General features: G+C 35.1%; 2 long non-coding RNA genes across 10 annotated transcripts; one reads left to right on the top strand and one right to left on the bottom strand.

Annotated features, from left to right (window-relative positions):
* Nucleotides 1–1,707: 1,707 nt before the first annotated feature.
* LOC147835660 (uncharacterized) lies at nt 1,708–24,022 on the bottom strand. Its single transcript, XR_015498052.1, has 4 exons — nt 23,980–24,022; nt 5,915–6,028; nt 2,215–2,274; nt 1,708–2,097 (listed from the first exon to the last, which is right to left on the bottom strand). It is a non-coding gene; the product is annotated as an uncharacterized LOC147835660 (long non-coding RNA).
* On the top strand, nt 15,281–21,500 carry LOC147835661 (uncharacterized). 9 transcript variants are annotated; one of them, XR_015944732.1, is made up of 9 exons: nt 15,281–15,364; nt 15,777–15,867; nt 16,532–16,581; nt 17,209–17,315; nt 17,552–17,682; nt 17,964–18,094; nt 19,314–19,385; nt 19,846–19,933; nt 21,298–21,500. It is a non-coding gene; the product is annotated as an uncharacterized LOC147835661 (long non-coding RNA). The 9 variants fall into 9 exon arrangements; XR_015944734.1 differs by having other exon boundaries at nt 17,018–17,315; XR_015944736.1 differs by having other exon boundaries at nt 17,018–17,315; nt 19,314–19,480.
* Nucleotides 24,023–24,863: the final 841 nt, after the last annotated feature.

Here is a 24,863-nt window from a genome sequence, read left to right as displayed (position 1 = left end):
AGAACACTCTCATTCACACTCATGCACTACAGACAATTTTAGCTTAACCATTTCACCTACATCACATGTCTTTGGAATTGGGGGGGAAACCGGAGCACCTGGAGAAAACCCACACGAACACGGGGAGAACACGCCAACTCCACACAGAAATCCCAACTGACCCAGCCAAGGCTCAAATCAGTGACCTTCTTCCTGTAAGGCGACAGCACTACCTACTGTGCTACTCTGTCACCTTTGTCTAAATTAGTTATTAGTTAAATTAGACAAAAAAAAAACATTAGGAAGAAATTGTTGAAAATACAAATCATAAGGCAAATAATTTGGTTACTAATGCCCGATGGCCAACATGCGAGACGCTCAAGACAGTAGACAGGATCGTTACTGCTGCCTTGTCACTAAAGTTTAATCTGCCTGCGACTATTTGTCAATTGCATGCAAATACAGTCTTAGAATAGAGAAACAGTTTGTGTTTGTAAACCTTTAAATTCTACCTTTTTTGTGATGTCGCAAGCACCATATTGCTTTTTCGGTTCCTCTTATCTGATTGGATGTTGTGAGCACGTTATTTGTTTTTCTTTAACTTGGTAACAACGAGAACAGCGAAGGCACTACAACATGGTGGCAACATCAAATTATGAGGTTAAAAGAAAATGTCTGTTTCTAACATCATGGAAGCAGAAACATTTATGTTTTGAGTACAAAACGATGAAAAAAACTAAAAGATGTTTTGCACAATTTGTTGTCAGTTGGACAGGTCAATCATTGTTAAATAATTTAAGATAAAATTATTTTTATTAATTAAATAAAATAATGTTAAATAATTTGAGATAAAATAAAATACCTGCACATTTTCCACACTGCTCTTTTTGCTTGCATAAAATTTTACATTTTGCTTAATATACATTTATGAATATTTTTTAAATATTTCATAGATATTTCATATTTAATACACATAATTTCATATTTATTTAACATTTTAATAAATATTTAATATTTCTAGATTAACAGATGTTATTTTTAATACAATAACTAAATTAAGTGGCTAAGAAACAACTATTAACTTTTTCATTTTTTTGGTGGGGCAAGTGAACATTTTGGCAGGGCAAGTAGAAATCTGAACCACTGGCCCGATTAAAAGCACTTTGTTTTCCACAAAAAAAAAAATAAATAAATCACAATTTATAACAATATTAAGACAAATGTCTTAAGCACCAAATCAGTACCTAAGAATGGTCTCTGAAGGATCATGTAAAACTGAAAGTGAAGTGATTGCTGCTGAAAATTGACCTCAAAGGAATATATTAAGTTGTGTAATAAATTTAAAGAAAGAATTATGACCTGAAAATGAAACGTTGCACAATATTAGAATTTTTACAGTATTTATGGTCATAAAATGCAGTTTTGAAAGCCTAATTTCACGAGGAAACGTAACAATTTTACGTTTTATCAGTTTAATGGCTAATTCATATGAATTTGTACGAGTTCAGTTATATGAAAATGTATGATTTTAAAAAGGGGGCGTGGCATCAAACCCCACCCCTAAACCCATCCATCATTGAGGGATAAGCAAATTATACTAAATTGTATGAATGAGATCAAACATTTTTATACGAATTAGCCAATTAATTAGAAAGTTACGAATTGCGTGAGATAGCATACAAATTATTTCAAAAACTCACATAATCTCCAGACTTTTTGATTTATTTTCTGAATACTATTTATTGTCTGAATACTATTGCAATACTTCCCTTCTAAGTAGCCCCATGCCTTCTAATAAAGTCTCCCATGCAAGCAGCATGTATAATGTGAATAACAACAAGCCGAAAAGGCACACCTAGCTAACATTTGACAGTTGTTCGTTTACATTTACAGATCTTTTAAAGTTTAAAAAAATCAGTATTTGTAAAACCATCATATCTTTGACCTGTTTATTTTGAGGCCTTAGACTTTTTGTTGTCCCAGTAGCCCAAAATTACTTTTTTTTTTCAGATATGATGTCACTATCTTCTTCACAAACGCTTATTTCCATCTGCCATCTTTCTGCCGCTGTGAAAGCGAGGGGCTCCATTGTAAAGGTTGCATCTGCTCTCTTCACCTCTAAAAAAGAGATAGACAATCAGTGCGGGCGGCTCAAAATAGGCCAGTCAGGCTCCTAGGGTAGTGATATTGGTCGCGCGTGTGCACATACGTATGAATAACCTCTCTTTAACTCACGTGATGGAATCTTAACTGTCTCTCACTCAACCCACATCACTATATTGGATCTCTTCCTTCCTGCAATGTGAACAACAGATCTCAGAGAGGAGAAGAAAAAAAACATGCAAGTCAGAATTTAACTGACAAAAGCTCTTGATTCACAGTGGGAAGGTTGCTGTGTGTGTTTATTGGTCAGTTTTATTAGCAAGCATCACTTTGAGGTTTAACAAACCATTGATTCTGATTGATTCCGCACATTGAGACATCGAGAAATGCATATCTTTAGAGTTTTCATCTGGTGGACAGGGAAACTTGGAAAAATATCATAGAGATTTTTACCATAGGAGGGATCTGAGCCATGTTTTGAGACCAGAATATTATTATTTTAACAAAAAAATAATAATAAATATCATTTTTATATATTTTATTTCAACAAATGCACAATAAAAAGTTTTAGACAACATTTGTCTATTGAAATGATTTGCTTTATATTTTCCTCTCATGCATTTGTCTTTCATGGATGACCAGTCTATTTAGGAAACTTGAATGAGTCATGTGTAAACCCAAGTCAGACACCACTACGTCATGTAACAGCAACAACAACAGCGATGTACTCCAAGTCTTCTGTGTTTTTATTTTACCTGTGTAGCAAAATTGCAGCACCACACACTGGTCTGGCGTGTACACTCACCGGCCACTTTATTAGGTACACCTTACTATTACCTGGTTGGACCCCATTTTGCCTTCAGAACTGCCTTAATTCTTCATGGCATAGATTCAACAAGGTACTGGAAATTTTCCTCAGAGTTTTTGGTCCATATTGACATGATAGCATCGCACAGTTGCTGCAAAATGCAAATCTCCTGTTTCACCACATCCCAAATGTGCTCTATTGGATTGAGATCTGGTGACTGTGGAGGCCATTTGAGTACAGTGAACTCATTTTCATGTTCAAGAAACTGAATCTGAGATGAATAGTACTTTATGACATGGCGTGTTATTCTGTTGGAAGTAGCCATCAGAAGATGGGTAAACTGTGGTCATAAAATGATGGACATGATCAGCATCAATACTCAGGTAGGCTGTGGCATTGAAACAATGCTCAATTGGTACTAATGGGCCCAAGGTGTGCCAAGAAAATATCCCCCACACCATTAGACCACCACTACCAGCCTGAACCCTTGAAACAAGACAGGATGAATCCATGTTTTCATGTTGTTGATGTTTCTGAATGTCGCAGCAGAAATCATGACACTTCAGACCAGGCAATGTTTTTCCAATCTTCTACTGTACAATTTTGGTGAGCCTGTGCAAATTGTAGCCTCAGTTTCCTGGTCTTAGCTGACAGGAGTAGCACCTGGTGTGTTCTTCTGCTGCTGTAGCCCATCTGTCTCAAGGTTTGATGTGTAGTACATTCAGAGATGCTCTTCTGCATATCTCAGTTGTAACGAGTGCTTATTGTAGTTACTGTTGCCTTTCAGCTTGAACCAGTCTGGCCATTCTCCTCGGACCTCTAGCATAAACAAGGCATTTGTGCCCACAGAACTGCCGCTCACTGGATATTTTCTCTTTTTCGGACCATTATCTGTAATTCCTAGAGATGGTTGTGTGTGAAAATCCTTGTAGATTCCTGTAGTATTTCTGAAATACTCAGACCAGCCCATCTGGCACTAACAACCATGTCACCAGTCACCTGAATCATTTTCTTCCCCCTTCTGATGCTTGGTTTGAACTGCAGCAGATTGTCTTGACCTTGTCTACATGACCAAATGCATTGAGTTGCTGCATTCTGATTAACTGATTGGAAATTTGCGGTAACAAGCAGTTGGACAGGCTTACCTAATGTATATATGTTTGTATATAATGTATATAACATTGTTTTCTGTCAGTGATTTCTTTTGCACAGAGATATTTGTTGAAACAATGGCATGAAAGAACGTAGAGGAAAATATGATCAATAGGGAAAGCTTTGAGGATATTGCCTCATTTTGATTTGAGTTGTTTTTCAAATATTGAAATTTTTTTTCAATGCAAAGGATCAATTTTAAATTCATGAAATAACTTTAATATATTTAAAGTATTTTAAAAATATTTTATATATTTTAAAATATTTTTTACACATCACATAAAAAGAAACCACATATCTTGCCTAGTAATGGGTGACTTCTCAAACACTTGATTGGACTTTGGATAAGGACCAGCGAGGACACAATTGGTGACATATTGGCTTGTTAAGCTCTTGAATAATGAGAGCCCTCCCTCTTTACAATACCTTCTATGCGTTTGAACTTAAACAACCCAAGAATATAAAAATAGGGCCAAGGCCTTGACTTTGGGTTATCTCCGTCTCTGACCTCGGGTAGACTGTAAAACTTCCCGCAGTGCTAAGCAGTATTGTGTTTTAGATGCAGAGCGTGAGGAAATGTAGCACTTTAAAAATCCGAGCATGAAACCCCTGTGATTACTTATGTTTAACCTCCCTTTGTCTGCGAGGAGGAAAGATTAATACAGCAAAGCCCAGTCTAATCTTAAGCATTGCACAGTAAGATCCCACAAACACACTGGTCTCTGCCCTACTGAACACTCCTGTAACTCCAGACACACCCTTTACAGCCAGACACATGACTCAGAAATTAGCTAGAAGAATATTTTTTTCAACGTCAACAGGATTGCATTGCACATAAACTGCTTTGCTATGCTGTAATACTTTTTGCCATAAAGAATTTAGGGGGTAATATTTAAAACACAGAATAAACACCAAGAAATTAACTTTCTTTTAATTTCTGGACACTTGATCTGTGTCTTTGTAACCTTCCCTGTAAGTTATAGAATCTATATATTCTGAATCTAAAATTCAGCCATTATTAGGGGATATCAATACTTCAAATTTAAACACTAACTAAGCCAATTGTATAAGAAAAGGTAATTGCAGTTTTGTTTAGTTGATAAAAGTTAATTCAACTTATTTCCGCTTGAACTCTTAACAGAGCTCACTGATGCAATCTGGGAAAGATCCCACATTAAATTACACAGGAGGAAACCACAGAACACAAGATGATTTTGTGTTGGACTTTTGTGGGTTCTTTGTCATGGTTTGTACCTGAGAGAACTTCTGCTGAGTCATGTCTTCTCAAAGATGTTTAGTCATGCTAAGAAACTTAGTGTGTTTGTTTTAATTATACTTGGCATACACTCTTGTAAACAACGTGAATCAGGTGGCCTAACAATAAAGTCTAAAACCATTACAGATTTAAGTGGCCCACTTTAAGGAATTACATTTACAATAGACCAACCGTCCCCAAACTTTTTTCTATAAAGGGCCAAGAACCAAAGTTGACTGAGGGCTGTTGGTCGAATATATACCAAACTGTAAATATTAAATTTGCCACTGTGTAATTTTCAAATTTATACAGTAATATTTAAAAACAACAAGAAAACTTTGCTTTAAATCATATTAGCTAATGCAGTATCATTTTAACAGTTTATAATAAACTTATTACAGTAAAAACATAAACAATTCCATTTATAATACAATGGGAAATACACTATTCAAGCTGCTCCTGCCTTTACCTTAATTTGCTAGCAGATATCTTGTGCATTAATCAAGTGACAGTATTTACATGTTAAAAGTCTGATTCATTTACAACATTTGATTGAATCATTTAATTTCAGTTCGCTTTTTGTAGCTCAGCAATAAAACAAAGAAACAAAAGGTTACCTCAAATTCGAAAAGACAACCTCTGCCAAAGGCAGCCCCAAAAATTCGCCTTTACCACCTCCTCATCATTCTCCCGCCAACTTTGGCCCCTGGGTCCTTCTTTGGGCATCTCTGCTATAAACAGACCAGATTACTTCTGTAAACAGGGTCAGATCAAAGTCTTCAGTTACACCTGGTTTTAGGTTGGGTTTTTGTTAATTCAATCACTTGTGGATGACACTAAATACAGGTGTATGTGCCTGCGTTTAAACTGCAAGTATTAACTGACAGATTTTTGGCCTGGCTATCTCCACCTCCTATCTAATGTGTTTATATTAGTCTTCCTCCCATAAAAAGATTGCAGTCATTCACTATGAGTGCAATGATTGACTTTCAAACTGTTGATTGACTACAACATCAGATAATTTAACAAAAAAAATACACACACACACACACACACATTTTTTTAAATACTTCAATCAGCTTTACTGAGGTATAAAAACTTCAGTCTGTTTTTATGATTTGATGGATGTAATTGTCCATCAGTTGACAGCTGCTATTATTAAAGTCGGCATGAAACGGAACTTAAGTTTCTCCTTTTTCCTTTCTTGTGACTTACATCTGATTGAAACAGTTTCTGTAATGAGAGAACAAATGGCAGTGCATAATTCGTCCTTTAGGAACCGATTGAATAGTTCGAAGATTACATTGCTTACAAAATGGAGGAATATTTAAATGCCAGTTTACACTCAGTTGTGGAAGATAACTGTTCAGTGTTGGTACCCTCTGGTGCAGAATGTTTTCAGATGCCCAGTGATGACAAGAAAACAGAGCTAAATTTTACAGACAGAATGATGTCATATTTGTTCGTTCCAATGAGGCAGAAATGATACATGCACTGATAGCCCTGTCCTAATGCCATTCAATCAGAAAGAAATCAGAAGTGAAGTGAAGTCCAAAAGTTTATGATATTTGATTAAAGAAAATGAAAGCAAAATGAGTGCACAGATACATAACATTTATAACAAGCACTAATATATGCATATATAAAAATAATATGTGTGAACCGGACATTTTAAGAATTACTGCTGTCAATCTCAAACACTGACAGTGTGTCAGTTGTGTAGCTTCTCTTCCATTTCTAAACTCTTGGGATCATGACATTATGGTCCTCATGTTATAGTGAAGCCTTCACTGAATGCACACTTTAGAATCTTGATGGTAGTAGTAGGCCATACAAGTACTTCTCACCTATTGTTTTTGCAAATGCTATGATGACAAATTACTCAGCTCACTTATTGCTATTCACATACTATATATTAGGGCTAGTTGCAAAAGTGTTGTTGGTCTGGATTTTAAAGGAAATCAGACATAAATTATGTTTAAACGCAGGTAAAATAATGCACATTTATCTGGTTTAAAACCACATTTGGAAGTTGATATTAGTGTTTATATACAGTGGGTGCAGAAAGTATTCAGACCTCTTTAAATTTTCACTCTGGTATATTGCAGCCATTTACTAAAATTATTTTAGTTCATTTTTTCCTCATTATTGTTATCCCATATTGACAAAAAACAAAGAATTGTTGACATTTTTGATTTATTAAAACAGAAAAATTTTAAGAGTCCTAAGAATTAAAACCCTTTGCTCTGACGCTCAGATATATTTAACTCAGTTGCTGTCCCTTGCTTCTGATTATCCTTGAGATGGTTCTACACTTTCATTTGAGTCCAGCTGTGATTGATTACACTGATTGGACTTGATTAGGAAAGCCACACACCTGTCTATATAAGACTTTATAGCTCACAATGCTTGTTAGAGCAGATGAGAATTTGAGGTCAAAGGAACTGCCTGAGGAGGTCAGAGACAGAAGTGAGGCAGGACACAGATCTGGACGAGGTCACAAAAAAATTCTGCTGCACTTAAGGTTCCCAAGAGCTTAGTGGCCTCCATAGTGTTTAAAGGGAAGACATTTGGGACAACCAGGACCCTTCCTGGCCGTCTGGCAAAACTGAGCTATAAGGTGAGAAGGGCCTTGGTAAGAGAGGTAAAGAAGAACCCAAAGATCACTGTGGCTGAGCTCTAAAGATGCAGTTGAGAGATGGGAGAAAGCTGTAGAAAGTCACCCATCACTGCAGCTCTGCAGCAGTCGGGGCTTTATGGCAGAGTGGCCTGACACATGAAAGCCTGCCCTGCATTGAGTTTGCTAAAAAAACACACTTAAAGGACTCCAAGATGGTGAGAAATACGATTCTCTGGTCTGATGAGACCAAGAACATTTTGGCCTTAATTCGAAGCGGTATGTGTGGAGACAACCAGACCCTGTTTATCACCTTTCCGATACAATCCCAACAGTAAAGCATGGTTGGGGCAGCATCATATTGTGGGGGTGTTTTCAGCTGCTGGGACAGGATGACTGTTTGCAATCGAGGGAAAGATGAATGCGGCCAAGTACAGGGATATCCTGGATGAAAACCTCCTCCAGAGTGCTCAGGACCTCAGACTGGGCTCACGGTTTACCTTCCAACAAGACAATGACCCTAAGCACACAGCTAAAATAATGTAGGAGTGGCTTCACAACAACTTTGTGACTGTTCTTGAATGGCCCAGCCAGAGCCCTGACTTAAACCCAATTGAGCAACTCTGGAGAGATCTAAAAATGTCTGTCCATCAACATTTACCATCCAACTTGACAGAACTGGAGAGGATCAACAAGGAGGTATAGCAAAGAATCCCCAAATCCAGGTGTAAAAAACTTGCATCTTTCCTAAAAACACTCATGGCTGTATTAGATTAAAGGGGTGCTTCTACTAAATAAACAAATAGTCTAAATACTTAGGACCATATGATAGTTCATTTTTCCTTTTTTATAAATCTGCAAAAACGTCAACAATTCTGTGTTTTTCTGTCAATATGGGGTGCTATGTATGCACTAATGAGGAAAAAAAATTAGCAAATGGCTTTAATATAACAAAGAGTAAAAAATTTAAGTGGTTCTGCACACTTTCCATACCAACTGTAAGTGCAACTTTTATCTGTCAGGTTTAAGTGCCAGTATAAGCAAATCAAGTGGCAATCATTTAATATTGTGTATAAGTTGAACCCAAACGCTCAAAAAATAAAGGTAAAAAAGTTGGCACATGACAGTATCTTTACACAAATGGACCCAAATACAAATTTGCCATCTAAGGGTTCATATTGGTCCCTAAAAAGTACAAAAGCGTGTCCTTTTTGAGTACCTTAATTTCTGAGATTCTACCCTGGTGTTAGATTGTTTCTTAAATAATTGTAATGATTTGGCTAAACACTATAGAAAATGGGTGCTTTTGTAAAGCTGACCTCAAAAACTACAAATAGTAGACAGGCACATATGTTCTACATGAGATGTTGATTTCTCTGACATATACAACTGTGCAGACAAATGTTTTAGGGGCCCCTGGTGCTTTAGGGGCCTTGGGCCTTTACTTATCCTCTTTATATAATGTTACATTGCACTGCACTTCAGATAAACTAATAAGTGAAATAACAAATGCATGCAACTCATAATTTCCACAACTGTTGTTTTGTTTTTTTCTGCATGGTTTTACTTGGGTCTGCAGTGTTCAATAAAATGCTGTTTTGTATGTAAACATCCTTCTGTCAGTCACATGCTGCGTTGCTATGACGATTGTGATGTAAAGGTGGTAACGATGGGACACTTGTTGTGGAAGATCTCCACTTTTAAACAGGTCATCACACAACGCTTGCATCGAGAGGTTTTTGCGTACGTCAGTGAGCGTGTGTTGCGTGCGCGTGTGTTCACAAGAGGAAGGAAGCACTAGTCGTAAAGAAGGGGAAGCACCGAGCTCAGTTGTTTACGTAAATTGTGCAGTGACAACTGGTTAAAAGTCACGGAGTGCATGCGCACATCGCACACAGAAACAGGAAATTGCATTGCACATGCTTGTTGCCAAGGAAATCAACCTCAAAAAAAACAAGATGCGGTTTAGGGGTGCCCTCAGACCAGCCTCAATCTAATACACAATGGCCAGTATTTTGTTTCCGTTTAGTTAAACATAAACAAGTGCGATCATGGAACTCGGATGAATCTGGTTTACTCCAGTTATAATGACAAAAACATTTGTTTTGTGTATGCTGACCTTCCTGTGACATACCTGAGGTTCACACATTTCAGTTTCTTTCTGCTCTTTCTGGCACACAAACAGTGTCACAGAGGCTTGAGTTGCAAGGGATTTCAGTTGAACTGAATGAGTTCAGCACACTGCTCAAATATAGACAAGATATTCTAAGCATTCTAAAGCATATACACAAACAAAATATGTTAAAGAGTCTATATATATATATATTTATTTATATATATTTATTTATTTATATATATATATATTTTTTTTTTTTATATATATATATTTTTTTTTTATTTATATATATATATAAATATATATAATCTATAACAAATCTAAAACAAATACAGTCATAAATAAACACAATGGAGCAAATATTAAAGTGAAATAAACCATGCTCTGTGGTTTTCTGAAGAGAGTGACAGAATTCAGGTACAGAATAATCAAATTTGAATAATCAAATGCAAAGTAACATTGCATAGTCGTCATCATATAAATAATTTGATAAATTAATGTTTATTAAATTTCTTTATGCACTACTAAAATGCTTTAAACTCTCTTAAAATGCTCACAAGTCCCAGGTCTTAGAAACACATGCAGATGTTAAACTTTCAGTCAATTATAGTGTTTTTTTTTTTGTGAATTCTGCAGTGTCTCCACAAATATGGTGTGTTTTGACTTGTGGTTTCTGGTGATCTATAATCCCAACTCAACATTGCATGTTGCGATGTGACTCTTGCAGACACACACATTGCGATATCGATGGTCAAAGGATATATTGTGCAGCCCTAGCCCCAATCAAGTAAAATTTTCCTTAAAACGCACACACACACAAACATCTATGCCTTCTTTTTTCTATAGGCCTATAACTTGCATTTTTAAATACAAAAAACTGAAACAGCTTTTGCAAACATCCACTAGACAAGATAGTTTAAGCATTTTGAAGCATTAAAATAAACAAAATAGGTTAAAAAGTCTTTTTAAAATTATTTTAAACTTCTCGTCTTCAGAAACAGTACTAGACAGCTGCTTAAGGTTTTTTTTTCCCACACAGAAGGTGTTTTTGTATTTCACTGTAATGATTTTCCTCTATATATATGCTGAGGATGATACTTATTCTTTTTTTCTCTACACTATTACTTGCATTTTAAAATACAAATACAAAAAAATGCAAAAACAGTGCAACATAGCTTTTGCAAACATTCACCAGACTCTTGGATAACAACTCATCCTGTTTTAAACATTTTTAAATCTAAAATGTTTAAGAAGTGCTTGAATTCATAGACCCCAAGGTCAACAGCATTATTTATCATAGGGGTGGGCGATATGGTAAAAATATCATATCACCATTTTTTTCCGGGGAAATCACAATTCATGATCTTTATCCCGATTCTTTTTTAAATTGTTTTTTTAAGACTATTTTTCAAACTACAAAGGTACAATACAACCAAACTAATGTCCCCATATAAAAATATACTCTCACCATGTATGTTTAAGAATATTTTATATGGCGATACAACCATTTTTCTGAAAAAGTGGATAGTGCAGTAATTTTGATCGTCCACGATCAAATTTCGTGTTATCGCCCAGCCCTCGTTTATCATTGTTATAATTGTGGGTGTGTTTCTACAAGACTTTTGCATTTGTTTTTCTCGTTATGTGCTAAATGGATGTTACATTTTGCATATTTTGCTGCATTTTGCAAAAAACAACAACATATTATTCTAAAAAAGTGGATCTGCAGTTAAAAGTTTGTTCCACGTTCAGCTCACATCACGAAACCAACAGTAGTTTGACATTTATAGGTGAAATCTGTTTATTTACACTATTGAACTGTATTATCGTATTAGCTTCCACACTAATTCTAAAATTAAATGCTGACGTGATGTTAAGCAATCAGTTGCTATTGCAATAAACAAATTTTGTATAGATACTTTACAGCAGTGAATGATTTGTATATTCTCACTTCATCCACCATTATCTGTTTATGTAATGCCAAAGTATGCCTATTTGCCTGAAAATTCTTACTTAGTTAGAGTATCCAAAAATGCATTTAAACCAGGGATAAAAACAACCAAATTGTCATCTAAAAGTTGTTTTGTTAATACATTTTTTCTATTGTCACTCCTATTGGGGTGTTTAAGACTGTTCAAACATCTGCGTTTTGGCATTGATCAAAACTGACTCAAATCATGAGTCACTTTATTCTTTTTGGAGTTTCCTAAATCTCTTGCTCCCAGGAAATATTCCAAGAGCAACGGAAATGGGCGGAGAGAAGACAAAGGGAGGTACATACAGGAAAAAGAGAGGCAAATACAAGAGCAAACCAATAGCATTCCTCATTTATGTTGTAACATACACCGCACACTTTCCAAAACATTCCCTCTATTAGGTCCAGATACTGATTCTACTGTAAATACAGACCAAGTAGATACTGTGTTTGTTGCCAGCGCTCTTAAATGTCAGAAATAATACGCAGCAGCTGCACGATACCTGAACCCTTAACTGACCCCGAGCCCTGCGCTTCCGGTAGTATTAAGCCCTGCCTACTTCAGTGTTTTTCCCAAGAGTTGGATCAGCCTGTTCTGTCTTGTCTGTTTTACGTCAAAGTACCACGAGTGTTAGGGAGTGCCCTGACTCATGCTCGTTTACACACACACACACACACACACACACACACACACACACACACACACACACACACACACACTCATTCCTGAATAGTGTGAACTACACGCATGCAAACAGACACATACTTCTTGCATAGAACACTTACTGTAGTGTAAGTTCAGAATATGATCTCACATACACACACATGGACACTTTCTAGAACAATACCATTCATTTCAATATTGACAATAAATTTGCCATCTATCTTCATGCTAAATGCTAATTTACGTTTGAATATACTCCACATATGCATCATTATTTTTATTTTAAATACATTTAAGCATGTGTTTGAGTCAGAGGAGTCAGTTTTATCATACGATATACAGTGATATTACATTTCAGCACTTTCCATGAGTGGGCGTTGGACAATAGGGAACTGTTTTTAGCTTAAAAGTCATGAAAATGTGTATTTTGGAGGCACATCTATAATGAGAAATCTAGCAAATGTCAATTTCAAGCAGGAAATAGGAAACGGTTAATGGGCTTCTCCTAAAAACGTGATTCCATAACGCTGAATCACCTTGAAGGCTAGTCGGAAAACGAGTGACGACAAAACAAGTGAGGGAGGGCAGGACATACCATAATCTTACATGTAGGCCATGTCACAGGAAATGGGATGAGCATATGGGACGTAAATCATCTTTAATTGATACATACCATAGGCAAATGAGGAGAAAAACTGACCAAAACCAACACAAACTAGAATGTACCAGTGCAAAATGATGAAAACAAACACCTCAGTCAGCTCAGAGAAAACTAATTAGCATAACCACAATCAGAACTGAATGGTTTTGATGTGTCTCGTAATCTGCGCACTGTAAATACAGATGAAAGTTTGTTTATGGCATTTTAGTTGTACAAAACATGCTAGAAGTTCCTTGTTTATCACACAGACAACAAGTCTGAGATCAAATGCTTTTCTAAACATGCTCAACTCCATTTTATTCAAGGCTGGCATTGCTAGTTTAGCCAAGTAGTGCTACAGGAAATACACGGGTACCAGCTGTACCATGGTGACACACAATCATGCACGTACACAGAAGAAAACATTTCAGCTGAACTGTTCTGTCATGACTAGAGCATCCCACAGACATACACACGTGGTTTAGGAATGACTATTGGTTTTTCTCAGTGAATATGTTAACATGGGGATGGTGTTTACTTTGAAGAGGGGCACAAAACGTCACCTTTTTTGGGGGGACTTTCAAATGAGGGTTATTTGAATGCAATGACACGGGTTCAGACAAGTTACAAAAAAGTTTCAGTGCACTTGTTGGGAAAACCCCAACTGAAAGTAAAGCCTACAAGGAAGTTTTGTTTTATCCTGAAGCGCCCTCTTCTGTTAATGTGAAGTCATTGTGTGTAGTATATATGGACAGTCACCAGGTATTTTCTTAGGTCCAACTATTCAGCTGCTTGTTAATTAGCCAATCGCATTTCAGCAATTGGGTATACGCACAGACTTTTGATTTTTAGCCAGCCAGTCCGACGGCTTCCGGTGAACTGTCTTTTCATAGACTGATTTCACGCTGCCGCCATTTTTAAAGCGAAATTGAGGCTGTGGTGGGAAGAAACTCGGAAGTATCGTTGTGAGTTACATAGGAATGTCGTGTCCCTGACTATATATCTTATCAGCGTAGAGAAAGTGACACAAATTTATAATTTCACCACATTCCGAGTGACCCAAAGGTCCGTTCTGAGTGAATGGTCATGGTGAAAATAAAAAGGGATATCAGAGTTCAGCTACCCAGACAGCACACATACGTTGGGCCGACGTCGGCCGAAGGTCAACACGTCGGCCCCTTTAATTCTAACATCGGTATATGGTCGGCCAAACATACGCATGATCGTTCGGTCGTGTGTTCTGTTGTTCCAGCTCAACAAACGTCGGCTCTGCGTCGGTTAACGACCAGAGGCCGACGAAGCACTCATAAGCACTTGATCTCTCATGCCCATGAAAGAATCCGCCAACATATTTGGTTTACAAGTAAGTTTTTGCGTGCATAATAAATTAGACAAACGCGACATGCATCATGTGAACTGCGTCGGTCGGTCCAGCTTTAAATAGCCTACATTAATGCAGTAAAACTGACCAAAATGCCTACAATACATGATTTCAATTCATTAAAATATAAAAAGTTTTGTTGTTATGCTTAAATAATGAAAACGTTGTTTTTTTCTGGTGTTAACTGCTGTTTGCTTTTTTTTATTGTGGCTTTTTCTAATACATTTTTCCCAGTGTAAAAATCAAGTATGTTCTGCATTTCGGCTGTTTAATTAAAATAAACACCTTTTTACAGAGTGGCATCTTTGTTTTATATATACTTGCATTTATATTTATTGGTTATTTATTTTTGACAGTGAATGCACAAATAAAGTGTTTGTTTTGTAACAGTTTAGTAGGCTATAAAGCTCGTCTTAAAGATAATAGCGTATATAAAACTGCTAAATACATTTTAAATTCAAGATATAAAATACAAGGTTATTATTTAAATTGTCTATGGAGTGATCATGTTTATAAATGTAATACTGCAAGACTTTAATGTGCGCGAGCGCGTCTTGCTTCCAACACTGGAGCGGAGAGGATGTTGCTATGGGAAACGAAGCTACAACACGACACGACACCACCTAAAAGACACAACACGACTTCTCTCAAGCTGCCGTTTTGACTGTTTGCAGGTAAGTTTAGACCCTAAAACAAAGCAAATACTACATAAAACTGTTCCTCACACATTTATTATTGGCAATTGATGAATATTCAGTTGAATATTATGTTATATAAGAGTGGTAAGTCTTCGTAAAAGTCCGTTAGCATATTAGCACTGGTAACGTTAGCGTCGGGGTAATATTACGTTAACTTACTTAATGTTAGCTCTTGTTAAACTTGTTTGTTAAAGTTTTGGCTTTTATTTATTCTTTATGTGTAGATGAGAGGTTTTGTCAATGTTTTATTGAATGCACTCCATATGTAGTCTAAAATACGCATTGTAACGTTACTGTAAAGGACCGTGAATCAAAAGTTCAATCGTGTTTTGATATTTCATGGTATCTTAAACTAAATGTTAAGTAAAAAAGTGTTCTGTGGTTTCAGGAGTGAGAGAATAACCTCCTGCTACAGAAAATATAACTCAAGATTCCTAAATTTCTGAAGGGAGCTGATCACAGAGATACAGGAAAGACAGGTAACTTTAAGCATAGGATTAATTCATATGAATTTCCATTGCACATCATTATGCACATGTTACATGTCTATATATTATGCATCTGTTACTTGTCTTTATTGCAGTTGTTTTAAGAAAGTTTTGACATTGAAACATGTTAGTGGTATTAAATTTCACATCACATGATTCTTCAGAACTTAGTAAATATATAGATTTACTGCTAATGAAGTAATATTTGTGATTTTCATTTTGTTTAATTTTTTATGATTAATTGATTTATTAAATCTTAGAAAAAAGTTTACACTAAATTATTTGTCATCACATCTGTTTTTAGCATTGATAGCAATCCGAAATGTTTCTTGAGCAGCAAATCAGCACCATTTGATAATCACCATTATATTAGTTCAACCTCAAGCACTAAATCAACATCTTAAAAAAAGATTTCTGAAAGATCAAGTGACACTGAAGACTTGAGTAATGATGCTGAAAATTCAGCTTTACATCATAGCTATGAATTACATGTATATTTACACTGTTCACCCATCCCTTACACCTTAACTCATCCTTAAGTCAATTTAAGCCCTAAATGAATACATTTTGATTTGTACAGGCATGATATGCAACTTGTATTCAGTCGTTTTGTTTTTTCTTTCTTTTGCTTTTGTTTTCCACATCAACTGAAAAGGAGGTCTAAGTTTAACCTAAGTGCCGTGTTGCTGATGAACATCTTTATATGTAAGTATATTTTTGACTGACTGCCAGACACTTGTCAAACAGTGATGAGCAAACGAATGGCCGTTCTTTTAAAAAGATCAGGGAGATGCAAGTCTGGAGATTAATATACATTTTAATTCAAAATTGATTTATTTGGAAATATTTCATAATGTTTTGAGATATGTGCCCTATATGCATTTAGATGTCCATGCATGTTTAAAATACTTTTAAATTTAACAATGGCTGCAAGTTATAAAAACATAAACAAACACAAAAATGTTAAAGTAAATTGAGAAAACATTTTCATCAGTTTGACAACAGGTAGATCAGCTCCTGACAGACATGTTAACAGATCAGTTTAACTCTTATTAAATTCATTCATTCATTCATTCATTCATTCATTCATTCATTCATTCATTCATTCTTCTTTTTCCATTCATTTTTCTTTTCTGCTTAGTCCCTTTATTAATCTGGGGTAACCACAGCGGAATGAACTGTCAACTTATCCAGCATATGTTTTACGCAGTGGATGCCCTTCCAGCTGCAAGCCATCACTGGGAAACAACCATATACGCTTGTTCTCACTCATACACTACAGACAATTTAGCCTACCCAATTCACCTGTACCCCATGTCTTTGGACTTGTAGGCAAAACCGGAGCACCCAGAGAAAACCCACCAAACGCAGAGAGAATTTGCAAACTACACACAGAAATGCCTGCTGATCCAGCTGCGGCTCGAGTCAGCATCCTTGCTGTAAGGCGACAGCACTACCTATTGTGCCACCACGTCACGCTCTTATCAAATTATATTTATATAATTTTGTGTTTCAGTACATGCTATTTTGGGAAGACAAAATATATTCATAAGCTCTCAGAAAATTCAATAAGAGAATTCATTCATTCATTTTAAGAGAATTAACTGCACAATTACTTGAAATGTGTGGGATTACATTATTTGTTAACCCAAAGTGAGTTTCTCTTTCTTTGCAGTATTGGATGCCTGATTGCAGTTCAACTCCAAACTCAGTTGGACCAGCTGATCAGTGTCTTCAGTATTACCACAAGCTACTGGGCAGATGTGTGGACAGCTATGAGCCAAACTTGGGACGTTTGGTTTTTAGGTAATACCAGTGACAAAGTATTCAGTAAATTGCTTATAATAAAAGATGCTCACTGTTTACCCCCTTATAGTTACGTTGTTTGCAGTTTCATTGTTGTAAAAATACCATACTTTTTGAAGTGTACTATGTGAATGACATAAAGGAAACAGGATCAAAAAGATCATTCATTATAGAATGTTTCATAGGTAACAGCACATCCTTTGTGAAAAATAATTTATTTTTGTGCCATCATCACAAGACAAAATACATTTCAACTGATTTCAGTTGGTTATATTTTTCAGGTCCTCCTGATCATTCTGTTCTCCTGGTTGTGAGGATGTGCAGAGGCTGTATTTGTCAGTGTTAAAAGACTTGTGCAGCTGTATCCAGACATACAAGCAGCCGACAAAGAGTTCTGGAGCAGGACAGACAGGTAGTTCACAGTGGCTAGGCTAGAAGTTTATACTTGGGTGGCCAGAAAGTGGCCTCCGCTGTTTTGGGGGGTCCATACAAATACACCAGTGTAAGCTATACTATTACACTGAAAAAATTAAATGAAAGAATTAATTAATCGGTTGAACACAAAATATTTTAAAGAAAGCTTAAGTATCAAGGTGGCAATATACAGTATCTGTTACATTGTAGTACATGAGCTGGCTAATACAGATTCGTAAATGTTTAGTTGTTAAGATTAGTTAAATACTATATCCTCTACTTGAGACCTGTTGCATATACAGCTTTAACTAAACTGAATTTAACTAGAACTACACCAGCATTCCAAGTGCTCTAGACTAGCTTTTTGCACTGGTGCGTCTAAAATGTTTGATGGCATTGCAATTAACACTGCAATTTTACATGTTAATTTTTTTTAAAATTACAATCCATATAGGCAATATTGACTTGTAAATGATTAACTAAAATCGGGTCAACACACATTATGGGGATTGTGTGTAGAATTTTGAGGAAATTAATGAATTTAATCCATTTTGAAATAAGACTGAAACATTAAAAATGTGGAAAAAGTAAAGTATCAATACTTTCCGGATGCATTGTATATGGTTTTTAGCGCGTTATCAAAGACTTAAAAAAATAGTCCAACATTATCTACAGCAGCAAAAGACCCTCCACATCAAAAGCTACTGGTCAGCTCACGATTCAGCAAACATCTGAAAAACAAATAGCTTATTATGCCTTCACAAGAAATCAGTGTTTTAATGAAGAGTCTAATGAAGATAGTACTATTTTATTAAATTATTATTTAGCCTGGCACGTTTACTGTTACAAAATATTTTAAATGTTTCTTAAAACAAAACATATTGTGTTCAATGGGGAAAAAGTAGCTGTTTTTTACACAGAGATAAAAAAAAAACACATTTCAGAGCAGTAATCACAATACTGTGAAACTGTGATATTTTTATCCAAGATTATACCCTCAGAATTTTTTTATTTATTTTTTTTCAGTTGGCCTATATTCTGTTTTTCTATGTTCTTGGAAATGCTGCTGTGCATGAAAATGTGACGATATATCCAGGTTCTATAGTTAATTCTGAAATAAATCTTATAATGAAACAATATTTAAAAATGCAATATTTAATGTGTCAGACACTAAATAAACATGTCAATTCATTTATATTAATCTGATTCCTTAACAGGGCAGCACGGTGGCGCAGAGGGTAGCACGTTTGCCTCACAGCAAGAAGGTTGCTGCTTCAAGCTTCGGCTGGGTCAGTTGGCGTTTCTGTGTGAAGTTTGCATGCTCTCCCCGTGTTGGCGTGGGTTTCCTCCGGGTGCTCCGGTTTTCCCAAGTCCAAAGACATAGGTGAATTGGGTATGCTAAAATTGACCATAGTGTATAAGTGTGTGTGAATGAGTGTGTATTGGTTGCTGCTGGAAGGGCATCCGCTGCGTAAAACATAGGCTGGCTAAGTTGGCCTTTCATTCCGCTGTGGTGACCCCAGATTAATAAAGGGACTAAGCCCAAAAGACAATGAATGAATGAATCCTTAACAGTTAATATTAACCATTTGAGTGTGCTTAGTTTAGGGTATGTTGTGCCATTAAATTGTCAATAGGTTTTATTTTTTTCTACATTTTAAATCTGCTTTAGCTTTCTTCTTTCCTATAAACCTGGAAATATAAAATATATATTTTTGGTTTTTAACAAATTGCTTATTTTATTCTTAGATTGGTGTACGCTGATGGTCTGCTGAGAATTCTGCTGAGTTGAAGGGATCCTCCTGTCAGACAACCTCTCCAAAGTACAATAGGACTAGTAAGTAACATCTTAAACATACAATACTGTTTAAAGCTTTTAGGTTGGTATGGTAAATTCTCTACTGATAGTGTCAGCTTTATTTAATTAATACAGTCAAGCAGTAATACTGTGAATTTAATACAATGTATATAATTAATAGTGTCACATGATCCTTCTGAAAAAATAGTATTCCAATGTACTGATTCTCTCCTCAAGCTGTTTTTTTTATATATAAAACATTTTAAATAAACATATTTTTAGTATTCTTGATGTATGAAAAGTTTATTTTTAAGAGCATAGTATTTATTTGAAAAAAAAAAGTTGGCTCTTTGATGATTGCTAGCAATCAGACATGTTTCTTTAGAACAAAAAGAATTTGTGCAAAAAAGTATTCTCACTGAGCGTTGTTCAACTGTGGTCAACACGTCATTTAAGTTTTCAAATAAGCCTAAAAGACTTTATTAGCTGCACAAGGTGCATTTAATTAGAGAGTTGAATATATCATTTCTTTTTATATCCTCCTCTATAGCCTACATATAATAGAAGTTGTTTGCTGAAAAACCTTTTTGTAGCAGAAATAAAGCTATGATTAGGCCCACCCGGATTTTTCGCAGAACTCCGCAGATGTTTAGCCTATCATTAATTCTGTTTATTTACTTGAGTAAATGTGTGTAAATCTATATTTATTCAGTTTTTTAATTAATTTCAGTAATATTATTGACTAATGTGAAAATGTTCATCTGATTTATGTACAATGCAGTTTGTACAGTAATATTTTCTGTCTTACTAGATATGTTATATGAAAAACTTGCTTTATTTACCAAATAAAGTGAATCTAATTGGATTAGCATTTTAAACATTAAATAAAACTTAAAAATATATTATTTTTTATTTCATATATTAAGGTTTTAGTTATGATACTCCCAAAATAATTCCGCAGAAATCCGCAGACTTCCACCAAAATTTTCAGCAGAAATAGCAAAAAACATCCGCAGATTCCTCCTGGCCCTAGCTATGATATATTAAATGTGGTGTACAGTGTGACATTTTAGTTGACGAAACTTAGTTTAATTTGCATGTAATGTGGTATCTGAAGATTAGACATATATTTAGATACACATTTATACTAACACAATGATACTAAAAACCAAAAAAAAAAAACATTCATTATGATTTCACAAGGAATTTAACTTTCAAATGGCTTTTCTGAAAATTAGTGCTCAGACACACTCTTTAAGTTTAAATTAAATTACACATTTTAGCTAGGCACTTGCATAACACATACTCCAGTTCTATGTCATGAAACAAATAATATATATTTGTGGTAATATGAACTGCTGCAATGCTAATCTTTCTCCTTTTGGTTTCTTGCTTTAATTAAGGGTTCCCACTACAAGGATTAGATTTGGCTACTGCAGTCACGGTTTGGGCCAGCCTCACTTGTTAAGACTAAAGATGAAGACAACATACAAGAACAATTTCGAGGATGGCGACACACTTTTTATTCCACCTATATATCCCCTTTTATGTGTAAGCAACATTCCACAAGATAAAACAAAAGTAAATGACAGGTTATTTCTTTTCATTTTGTCTGTTTTCTTGGAACATTGTACACAATTTATAACCAGTTATATTTATATAAATATAGGTCAGAGCAAGAAAATGTTATGTTTTCTTCTGGAGAAAGTCTTATTTCTTTTATTTCGGCTAGAATAAAAACAGTTTTGAATTTTTTAAAAAACATTTTAAGGTCAATATTATTAGCCCCTTTAAGCAATTTTTTTCGACTGTCTACAGAACAAACCATCGATATACAATAACTTGCCTAATTACCCTAACCTGTCTAGTTAAGCTAATTAACCTAATTAAGCCTTTAAATGTCACTTTAAGCTGTATAGAAGTGTCTTGAAAATATCTAGTCAAATATTATTTACTCGGTTATTAGAAATGAGTTATTAAAACTATTGTGATTAGAAATGTGTTAAAAAATATTTCCGTTAAACAGAAATTAAGGGATTTTATATATATATATATATATATATATATATATATATATATATATATATATATATATATATATATATAGAATGACAAAATCTGTTTTGTGTCGTGCATTAGAGTTTGCTTAAAAAAACTGGTTATCTCTGAGAAAGTATTATTTTATATTATTGGTGTGTTATTAGTTCAGAGGAGATTGCAAATTGTTGAATGCCATTTATAAAAAAAATGTTAAAAAAAATTGACTACAGACTTTAATAAAATTTTATCAGACAATTATTTTAATTTGTATGATTTTATTTACTACTGTAAATATTGTTTGCTTGGTATTTATTTTGTGTTTGTGTACTCTTTTTTTTATTGTAACTCCCTGAAGAAAGTCTTTTGGATAATGAACACATGACTGATATTATCTTGTATTTTAAAATTATAGTCTTGGAAACATGCATTTTCTTTAACACTATTTAAGAAATTATAAGCATTATAACATGTGCTTACACAAGTGATTTGTGTTTTTACTATAGTAAACTATAGTCACCCTTAGTGTACATGTTTTGAAGTACTTGTAAATATTCCTATGGTCTTAATGTAAATGCTGCAATGGACTTTGTATTTAAAATCTTATTTGCACAGCAGTTCAGCCATGGTTATAGTACAACTTGTTGGTTTTGTTTTAAACGTAGTAAAACATGGTTATGTGTGATAAAAGTATGTTAATCTATTTGTATGTTTGTGAAAAATATTAATAAATCTTCAACTGTTATTGAGAGTGGTGTGTCGTGTTTATTATAAATAAGCAGCTGCTGCAGCTAGTGGTCCATAAGTATGGAGCAAAACGCCTGAGAACAGCGCCTCCGCGGAGCGGCTGGCATTTCCGGTTGCGTCGTCCTAACATCGGCCGGACAGCGTTTCCGATCATTTGCCGACGTCGCGGCGACATTTTGCCAATTAGCAAACGCTCCCTGAGCGACATCGCGCCGATGGAATTTTGAAAGTCGGCACGACGTCGGCCCAACGTATGTGTGCTGTCTGGGTAAGTTAAGGGAAATGGCACTAGTTAACTAGTGTTTTTTTCCCAAACACACGTTTTAGATGGCATTTATCAAACTCGAGTTAATGAACTGATTCTTTCACTATATTAGACTTGTCACGATACTGTATTAAAAGAAAAAAAACGTCAATTTCCCGTTAATATTTAAGGCACTGTTGAGTGCTTTCTGAAAACAGCGCTGATTTGCCATTGTGTTCACATGCTCAACAGAAATGACTGTGATTGGCCGAGAAGGTTATCAGTTCATCCTCCGCTGTTTACCGAGTACAAACACAGACGAGCGATCGATCTACTTGATGACTCTATTGAACTTCACGGCTGCTTCGCGCTCCAGTCTCCGTGTATCTGTGTTTGCACTGGATGAAGAGCAATAAACTGATGAGCACTGGTGAACACTACGGTTTATCAGCACTGTTTATGAACGCACTCAGCGGCGCTTGAATGTTAGAGGGAAATGGAGTTTTTTAAAACTTCAGTATCAGGACAACACTATTACAGATACCACGAGGGTGTGCTACAGTGGACTGCAGTGTTTTATTGCTCACCGGGTTACATAGGCTGAAGCAGGGAAGCGTCCCCACAGTGTTTAACTGGTGCCATGAAATGAAGCCTATGAGGACACTTGAGCATGTTACTCTTAAAGAGATTGTGATGTTGTTTGATGCTGAATTGCTTTTAATTGTTTGAATTAAACTTACTAAATGATATTAAAGTGATATTTACACCATTTCTGCATTTTGAAATCTTTGCAACAGCTGGAGGTTTGAAGTCCACAGCATGTTACTCCAGGATTCTTCTCACTGCAGCCTGGCTTTGGTTTTTTGAAATGGCGGCCGCATGAAATAAGCGTATTAGAAAATCGTGACGTTTAAGGTCTGTTTTCTTTCAAAATAAGTGATCCTTACTGCCTAATAGATATTTCATTTAAGGTGGGTCTCAGACCAGACAAGAAGCACTGCATCAAATTAATTTTTTTTTTCCTGCCATCACTTTAAAATATGAACATTTGTTTTACCTCAGTATTTTGAATGGAGTTTCTGCGCTCACCTGCTGATCCTGACGATGCTAGCGGTTACATGGTGTATCATCCTGTTTTAGGTTTGAACGAGTGAATGAATTATTTGATTGGTTGTATATTAATTACATTATATTGCGTATATACATATATATATAATTACGTTATTTGGGAAATTAAAATGTAGACATATTATAGATTTAAATATTGATAATAGAAAGATTATATGCAATTAAGTTTATTGGTGTTGTATTGGATCATAAAATTAGTTGGAAACCACAAATAAATAATGTGATATCAAAATTAGTCAAAACTGTAGCAATAGTGTATAAAGCAAGATTTATCCTGGACAATAAATCAATAGATGTATTATATGTTACACTTATGTTGCCATATAAGAGTTATTGTGTTGAAATTTGGGGGAATCCATACAAATCTAAATTACGATCCTTAAGTACAATACAGAAAAAAAGTAATTAGACTGATGAAAATGTGGGGTATTTGGAGCATACAAATCCCTTATTTTTTCTTTTAAAGATACTTAAGTTCAATGATTTAGTTAAATTTAAAACAGCACAGTTTATGTTTAAAGCTATAGGAATACTTACGAAATGTATACAAATGTTTCTTGAAGAAAGAAAGAAAGATTAAGACGACTTAAAAAATTGTGTCTAGAACTGACTCTCAAACAATGTCAGGATATTCATCAATTTAAAAAGTTGTATAAATATATATTATTAAAGGAATAGAATGATTAAGGTGATTGAAAAAGAATAAAATTAGAAAGGTATAATGAAATTTCAATTTCTGGCTGTTTGCAATACTGTATATTTTGGGTCTGTTATAAAATGTACAAATGGAATCAAACATAATATGTCAAAGAT

This window comes from Danio rerio, chromosome 8 (assembly GCF_052040795.2).
Source record: "Danio rerio strain M-AB ecotype USA chromosome 8, GRCz13ab, whole genome shotgun sequence".
Lineage (NCBI taxonomy): Eukaryota > Metazoa > Chordata > Actinopteri > Cypriniformes > Danionidae > Danio > Danio rerio.
Note: the sequence above shows the minus strand (reverse complement) of the source record. Positions and strands in the feature narration are given on the sequence as shown.